This window comes from Ziziphus jujuba, chromosome 10 (genome assembly GCF_031755915.1).
Source record: "Ziziphus jujuba cultivar Dongzao chromosome 10, ASM3175591v1".
NCBI lineage: Eukaryota > Viridiplantae > Streptophyta > Magnoliopsida > Rosales > Rhamnaceae > Ziziphus > Ziziphus jujuba.
Window position 1 is genome coordinate 16,219,399 of NC_083388.1, and position 9,264 is coordinate 16,228,662.

A 9,264-nucleotide genomic window follows, 5' to 3' on the forward strand; every position below is an offset into this window, starting at 1 on the left:
ATTCATTTTGCAATATAAGCTTGAAATTACAACTAGTTCACACATGCCAAGCATGTGAGCTTACAAAATGAGTAAAGTATTTGAAATTTAAAAAGTAAAATGGTCAACACCTAACTTTTGATACACAAAAGAGGTAAAAACCAGCTGCAACATGTCTATTCCAAATATAGTAAAAAGTGGCATATGGTTTGAACTAAGTTCCTATTGTTTAACTAGTTTGAGTAAACAACCAAACTAGCTTCACCTACTTAGTTCCCCTTTGTATCTGCCTATGAAACTTGGTTTGAAGCATCCTTGGTCATCAATGAATATTGTTCCAAGAGCTAGGAATGTTATGGAACCGGATCATGGGCCAAACAGCTCCAAAGCTGACCCATACTCTGCATACTGGGCCCATCAGATACAGCAATCTGTTTGGAATAGAAAATGGACTTTCCCATGTCATTTGGACCTGAAATTTGAACCATAGTCTTCTATATATGTCTGTAGACATCTCTCAAAATGTCAGCCCAAAAATCCATTTACAACCTGAGATATAAGATAAATAGTGGAACTATGTTGCTGGCAATTATGAATCCAGCACCATAGGCATTTCAAGCATAACATTCCTACTCTTTTGTGCATAATTTTGCCTATACTTTTGCATACATAACTTAGGCACAAAACATTATCAAAATATACCTTGCATAAATTAAAATATACAAAAAAAAATATAAACTCATAAAAGGAAATGATTTGATACCAAGGTGTGCATGCTAGCCGGTGACATGCACCATCAAGTGGCAAAATTGCCACACTTCAACACTCCTCCTTGGCAATTTTGTATGAGACGTTGAGAAGTCCTCTCAATATCTCAAAGCTCTTCTTTCCCAATGGCTTGGTGAAGATATCCGCCAAGTTCTCCTCGGAAGTCACATACTCCAACTTCACTTCACCACTTGCTTCAAATTCCCTTAAGGAATGATACTTGACCGGTATGTGCTTGGTCCTCCCATGTTGGACTGGATTTTGTGCAATTGCTATTGCTGAAGTATTGTCACACAATATTACCATGGCTTCCTCTTGCTTCAAGCTCAAGTCCTCCAATAATTTCCTAAGCCAAACACCTTGATTAGCACAACTTGAGCAAGCAATATACTCGACTTCCGCGGTGCTTTGTGCAACGGTTTGTTGCTTCTTGGAATTCCATGAGAAAGGACCATTTCCAAGAGTGTAAATGTAGCCCGATGTGCTCTTGCTATCATCCAAAGAACCAGCCCAATCACTATCACTATAACCAAGCAAAGCTTCATTCATGCCATCCTTGTACCATATACCAAAATCACTAGTACCTTTCAAATACCTTAGGATTCTTTTTGCACAACTAAGATGATTTTGTGATGGACTATGCATAAATCTTGACAAAACAGCCTCACTAAACATGATATCCAGTCTAGTAGAGCATACATATAAAAGGCTACCAATTAAACTTCTATAGATGGAAGGATTTACCTTTGGAGAATCATCATCCTTCACCAACTTGGTGCCTTCATTCATAGGTGTGGCAACGCTATTACAATCCTCCATGTCAAACTTCTTGAGCAACTCCTTCACATAGCTTTCTTGAGATATGAAGATGCCCTTGGATGATTGGACAACTTCAATTCCAAGAAAGTATTTCATCTCTCCAAGGCTAGACATCTCAAAGTTCAATTCTAGCTCACCTTTTAAGTTGCTCACTTCTTTCTCATTACCACCGGTCACTAGGAGGTCATCAACATAAAGAGACACCAACACCATGCAACCATGAGTCCTAATATACAATGTAGGCTCATTAGGACTCCTCCTAAATCCATGCTTTGTCAAAAAACCATCTATCTTGGCATACCATGCCCTAGGAGCTTGTTTAAGGCCATACAAGGCCTTGTGTAGCTTGTATACCTTCTCTTCACTTCCTTTCTTCACAAAACCTTCGGGTTGCACAACATCGACCTCCTCCTTCAATATTCCATTCAAGAAGGCTGACTTCACATCAAGGTGATATACTTTCCAAGACTTTTGTGCCGAAATTGCAAGAAGAAGTCTTCTGGTTTCCATCCTCGCAACCGGTGCAAAAGTCTCTCCATAATCCACACCGGCTTGTTGTGCATATCCTTTGACAACAAGCCTTGCCTTGTGCTTATTTATGGACCCATCCGGATTGTACTTGGTCCTAAAGATCCACTTCACCCCAATAGCATTCTTTCCCTTCAGTTTTGTTACCAAGCTCCAAGTGTCATTCTTGTTTATCACATCGATTTCATCTTGCATGGCTTGTCTCCACTCTTTTCTTACCATAGCCTCATGGACATTGATTGGATCACTCAATACCACATTACACCTTTCATAAATCTCATTAAGAGGTCTTGTGCCTCTCACACCATCACCAATCTCCAAATCAGCCCCTATGGAGATTTCTAGCTCATTCTCATCATATTCATCATCATGGGCAGCACCTTCATCATTTCCTTGTTCCTCATCATTATCATGAGCTTCAAGCCAATTGTCTTCATCCATACTAGCCAACTCCTCCTTACTACAAACCCATTTAGCTTCCTCATCAACTTTCACATCTCTACTTATCACAAGTTTCTTGGTTTCCAAGTTATACACTCTATATCCCTTGGTCACATCACTATAGCCAACCAAAACACCAACTTGTGACCTTTCATCAAGCTTTCCTCTCTTCTCTTGTGGTACTAGGATGTAACAAATGCTTCCAAATACCCTTAGATGATCAAGAGAAGGCTTATATCCAAACCAAAGCTCAAATGGGGTTTTACTCCTCAAAGACTTGGAGTAAAGCCTATTTTGGATGTAGATGGATGTATTAACTCCTTCGGCCCAAAACTTCTTTGGCAAGCCACTTTCAAACAACAAACATCTAGCCATCTCCATTATGGAACGGTTTTTCCTTTCACGTACACCATTTTGTTGTGGTGTGTATGGTGTAGTGAATTGATGAACTATACCATGATCCTTACAAAGTTGTTTGAAAGCCTCACTTGTGTATTCCCCACCATTGTCCGTCCTCAACACCTTTATAGTGCAACCGGATTGATTTTGCACTAACTTCATAAATTCTACAAACTTCTCCAAAGCTTGTGATTTTCTTTCAAGGAAATACACCCAACACATTCTTGAGTAATCATCAACGAAAGTTATGAAATACTTGCTGCCATTTAAGGATGGAACACTCATAGGACCACAAATATCCGAATGTATAAGTCCTAGCTTCTCCTTTGATCTCCAAGAACAAGATTGAAATGCTAGCCTAGTATGCTTTCCTTTTTGATACACTTCACACACATGTTCTTGCTTCTCCACCAATGGCATGTCTCTAACAAGTTCATGTGTGCCTACCAATGACTTAAAGCTAGCATGGCCTAGTCTTTTATGCCAAAGTTGAGAGGTGTTCTCAACTTTGGTGTTCAATGCAACCGATGCACCATTTTCATCCATATTCAACCTAAAATTCTTGTTCTTCATTCCAACACACATTAATTCATTTCCATGTGGATCAACTATAGTGCATGTCATGTTTGAGAAGTGTAATGCATATTTGTTCTCAAGCATTTGACCTACACTAAGTAAGTTCTCACATAAAGAAGGTACATAGAAAACATCATGGATAGTTTTGATACCTTTGGTGGTGTGTATCACCACATCTCCTTTGCCTTTCACTTCCATCAAGGCTCCATTTCCAATTTTGACTTTATTGTGGCTGCTCCTATCCAAGTTTGTGAACCACTCATGCTTGTGAGACATATGGTGTGTTGCTCCACTATCAATGATCCATCCTTCATCATTCTTGATGTTACTAAAACAAGTAGCAACAAACAACTCTTCGGATTCACTATCACTTGCATTATCTTTAGCAACATTTGCTTGTTGCTTATCTTTCTTGTTTGCCTTGCATACTCTCTCCACATGACCCTTTTGTTGGCATTTATGGCAAAATGCATCTGGCCTCCACCAACACCTTCTTGGATGATGACCTTTCTTCTTGCAATGGTGACAAGGTTCATAGGACTTCCTCTCGGGTTTGCTAGTTTCACCTTTCTCCTTTATGACCTTAAGCTTGTTCTTCTTTTGATTTTGTGTCTTTTGATGTTGTTTAGACACAAATGCAGCCTCCATTGATTCTTCATGCCTAATCCTCCTCCTTTGCTCCGTAGCTTGCAAGGCATTCACCAACTCGGTCAAGGAAATTTCATTTAGGTTCCTTGACTCCTCCAATGAACATATCTTAGCTTCAAACCTCTCGGGCAAGGAGACCAACACCTTCTCCACAATCCTTTGGTCACTTAATCTTTCACCTAGCACCCTAATTTGATTCACCACATTAAGAAGCCTTGTGGTGAACTCCTTAACCGTTTCTTTGTCTTTCATCTTGATAGTCTCAAACTCCCTCCTTAGGTTAAGGATTTGCATTTGCCTTGTCCTTGCACTCCCTTGGAACTCATCTTGAAGTTTGTCCCAAGCTTCTTTGGCACTCTCACATGCCATTATCCTTGTGAAAATGGTATCACTAATACAAGAATGAATGGCGGTGAGAGCCTTGAAACCTTTAGCCAATTCCTCCTCATGGTGCTTGATTTGGTTGACCGTTGCCCCTTGTCTCAAAGGCTCGGGTTCTTAGGGATTTATGGTGACCTCCCAAAGACCATAAGCCTTCAAGTAGGCTTGCATCTTGATACTCCAAATGTTGTAGTTCTCCCCATTGAAGATAGGAGGAGAAGGAGTTGAAAAACTTGAAGAAGCCATGTGAATGTTGCTTTCTAGTATGAAGGAATATGAAAATATATTTGTGATTTCAAGTATCTTTTCACTCTCAAGGAATGAACCAGCCCAAAAACCTCACAAATCTCACAAAAATGTGCCTTGCTCTGATATCACTTTGTTGGGGTGAGAAGGTTATGACCAAGAGCAAGCTAGCTTGAAGTGTTAGCAACAAGCAAGCTTTTGGTGATGCTCTTGGGAATGGTTGTGTGTGAGTTGTGTTTTTAGGTTTTGGTTATGGTGTTTTCTGGTTTTTAGGGTTCCTAAAGTATTCTAAGGTGTTGAAGAAGAGATAATAAGAAGAGGAACACGTTGGCTTTTGAAAATAAGGCTTGGATGTGTAGCCATTTCATTCATTTTGCAATATAAGCTTGAAATTACAACTAGTTCACACATGCCAAGCATGTGAGCTTACAAAATGAGTAAAGTATTTGAAGTTTAAAAAGTAAAATGGTCAACACCTAACTTTTCATTCACAAAAGAGGTAAAAACCAGCTGCAACATGTCTATTCCAAATATAGTAAAAAGTGGCACACGGTTTGAACTAAGTTCCTATTGTTTAACTAGTTTGGGTAAACAACCAAACTAGCTTCACCTACTTAGTTCCCTTTTGTATCTGCCTATGAAACTTGGTTTGAAGCATCCTTGGTCATCAATAAATATTGTTCCAAGAGCTAGGAATGTTCTGGAACCGGATCATGGGCCAAACAGCTCCAAAACTGACCCATACTCTGCATACTGGGCCCATCAGATACAGCAATCTGTTTGGAATAGAAAATAGACTTTCCCATGTCAGTTGGACCTGAAATTTTAACCATAGTCTTCTATATATGTCTGTAGACATCCCTCAAAATGTCAGCGCAAAAATCCATTTACAACCTGAGATATAAGATAAATAGTCGAACTATGTTGCTGGCAATTATGAATCCAGCACCATAGGCATTTCAAGCATAACATTCCTACTCTTTTGTGCATAATTTTGCCTATACTTTTGCATACATAACTTAGGCACAAAACATTATCAAAATATACCTTGCATAAATTAAAACATACAAAAAAAAATATAAACTCATAAAAGGAAATGATTTGATACCAAGGTGTGCATGCTAGCCGGTGACATGCACCATCAAGTGGCAAAATTGCCACACTTCAACAAGATGGTGGATGTCCAAGCTTCTTGCAATGACGGCAAGGTGGATGCCCTCCTCGGTTTTGATGGCTTTGTTGTTGTTGGTGTTGATTCCATCCATTTTTGTTGTTGTTTGTGTTGTTGTTGGTTGTAAAACCGGTTTGGTTGGTGTTGTTGCTCTTCCTTCCTTTATTCTTCTTTTTGTTGCCGTGGCCACCATAGAATGCACTCTCTATGGTCTCCTCCTTTCTAATGGCTCTCCTTTGTTTGGTTGCTTGAAGAGCATTGACGAGCTCACTCAAGGTTATTTCACTAAGATTTCTTGATTCTTCAAGGGAGGAAATCTTAGCTTCAAACCTTTCGGGTAAGCTCACCAATACTTTCTCTACTACTCTTTGATAGGTTAATTGCTCACCAAGGTCCCGAATTTGATTTACCACTTCGAGCATCCTTTCCATGAAATCCTTGAAAAGCTCATTATCCTTCATCTTCAAGGTCTCAAACTCTCTTCTTAGGTTTAAAACTTGCATTTTCTGAGTTATAGTATTTCCATGGAACTCCTCTTGAAGCTTTATCCAAACCTTTATAGCACTTGTGCATGACATATTTTTTGTAAAAATGGAATCACTCACGGAGGAGTGCAAGGCAGTGAGGGCCTTGAACCCCTTGGCAACTTCGGCCTCATGTGCATTTCTCTGTGCTTTGGTTGCATTAGTTCTCACCTCTTCCACTACATAACCTTCTTCTATGACTTCCTATAAACCAAAGGTTTGAAGGTAGGCTTTCATTTTTATACTCCAAATGGAATAGTTTTGGACTTTAAACTTAGGTGGTGTTGGGGTTGCAAAGGATTGTGAGGCCATTTGAAAAAATGGTTTTTGAAAAGTTTTGAAAAGTCGACACAAGAACAAGCTCTCGGGTGGTGGTGTTTTGGTGTGTTTCAACTAGCCTTTTCGGGAGTTTTTTTTATTATTATTATTATTTTTTTTTTTTTTGGTTTTGGTTGGAAGGCTTTAGGTGGGGGATCCTCTCACAAATAAAATGGTCTAATTTGAAAGCTCACAAGGTCCTAAGAAATTACACTATGCTCTGATACCATGATGGAATTTGGTATAGGTTTATATTGTTGTACCCTAGAGCACAATCATTCAAGGTGCTAGTCAAGAATGATTGTTGTTTGTTCTTGGTTCTTGATTTTGTTTTTTTTTTTTTTAAAAAAAATAAAATGCATAAACATAAATAATGTTTGGTCTTTGATGTTGCAAAACAATGAGTGCAAGTGTAACCGAACTACCTTGCACATTGTGGCAAGATCACCACATTTCAACACAAACAAGCTGGAGATTGGTTAAAGATACCTTAATAGTCAAACTAGTTAACTAGTTTCCTAATTTGATTTTGTCATTTTGTTTTAGGAAATTAGTCTTTTATTTGGTTTCTATATATTTATTTGCTGGAAAAATCAACTTACGAAATTTATTATTTTATTATTTTTATTGTAAATTAATTAATTCCTAATTCAAAATAAAGGAATTAATTAGTCCAAATTATATTAGGAAATGAGGTGAATTTCGGCCAAGCTAGGTTTCCTATTCTTTGGCAGCCAGTTTTACTGGATAATTGGGGTTTTATTTTGTAACTTTTAGTCTATTTAAGGGCTTGTTTTATCAATAATATCAGTACATTATTCATCCAGAAATTTATTTATGAGAATGGATTCTCCTTATTCTCTTTGAACACCTAAAACACCATTTGTGAATGAGTGTTTTAGTTTTGACTTGTCAATAGGATATCCATCACCTATTGTGGCCTCTTCAATATACCAAAGTTTCTAATCACAGGTTGGTTAGGGGTTAAGGTGACCATCAGAGCCATGATTTTGTTCAGGTTTGACCTATCTTATCTACTTTATTTGTTTTTGTGTTAATTTGAACTGTTAGCATTAGATTAAGGTTTCATCCATCTCATACACATTCAGCATGTTAGGAAAAAAAAAAAAAAAACTCAGTCTTTATTAAATTAGGTTTTTCCTACTTTTACCATTGTTTCCTAATTTGTTGGTTGTTCCTAGTAATTTATTTTATTGTTGATTTTTATTTTTTGTTTTGATCTTAAATATTTGCATTCATATATTCAAAAAAAAATAAAAATAGAAGTGTGTTTGCAGCAACATATATAGATTTACAAAAAAAATTACGAATTTGTATTTTGTTGTTGGAGATCACGGGTTTGGTGTGAAATTGCTATTTTTGGTGTTGATCTTTGTAACGAGAGTTTTTTTACATTCTACGAGTAAAAAAAAAAAAAAAAAAAGGAAGAAGAAGAAAAGCCGAATAAAAAAAGTCGGTTTGTTGAATTTGGAGTTTTATTTGTTTGCGGGAAATTGTTGGAGTTGCGAAATCGTTGCGTACCTATTCATGATTTAGAGTAGCTGGAACTTTATTTGCTGCTAGAAATTTGTATTTATGAGTGCTAAAATTATTTGGATTAAAATTAGTTAAAGGATTTGATATAAAAACTTGAATTAAAAGAACAACAACCAACAACTATCCTATATTTTGTTTGATTTGATTCTTGTTCTTGTTTGAATTTTTTTTTCTAAATTTTATTCTTGAATTCTTAATTTCTTAGCATCTGGTCCAGTTCTTATTGTTTTTGGAATTTGCTTTGTTAAATTGCCTTAGTTTTGCTTTGAAAAAACCGAGAATTAGGTGGTCAAAAATTCACTTGGTATTGCTTGCTTTCGCTACTGTTTTGTTGATAAGTTTAAATAAGGAACACTTGTGATCTAATTACTGTTTTATGGGTGTTTTAATTAGAACTTTGAGATAATTCTTTAAGTGGAAAGAACTCAAGAGAGTGTGAGCTTAAAAGAGGGTAAAAGCCGAAACTGGTGTGCAAACACGAGTGTCGAGACCTTGATTGAGTGAAACACGTAAGGGAGTGAATTTGGTGAGGTCCTATTTTATTTTTGTGATATTCATACAAACATGGCGGATTCAAGGGTGAGAAGAGGAAATCCACCATTTAGAATTAATGAGGAGGATTCCGTAGGATTCAAAGGTGATTCTTAAACTATGGGGAGTGGTGAGTAAATGGATATGAGAGCTATCTTGGAGCAATTGCAGTGGATGAATGCTTAAGTTGTCCATATAAATCAAAGGATAGATAGATTAGAAACATCTCAAGGAATGTCGAATACAAGGTTTGATACTCATGGTGGCCGAGGTCGAGGTTAAGGGTGACCTATAGAGCAATTTTGGAAAGGTAACTTTGAAGATGACTTGGAGGATGGGTTTGATGAAAATTTTGCACTCCAAGGAAGGCAAAACTGT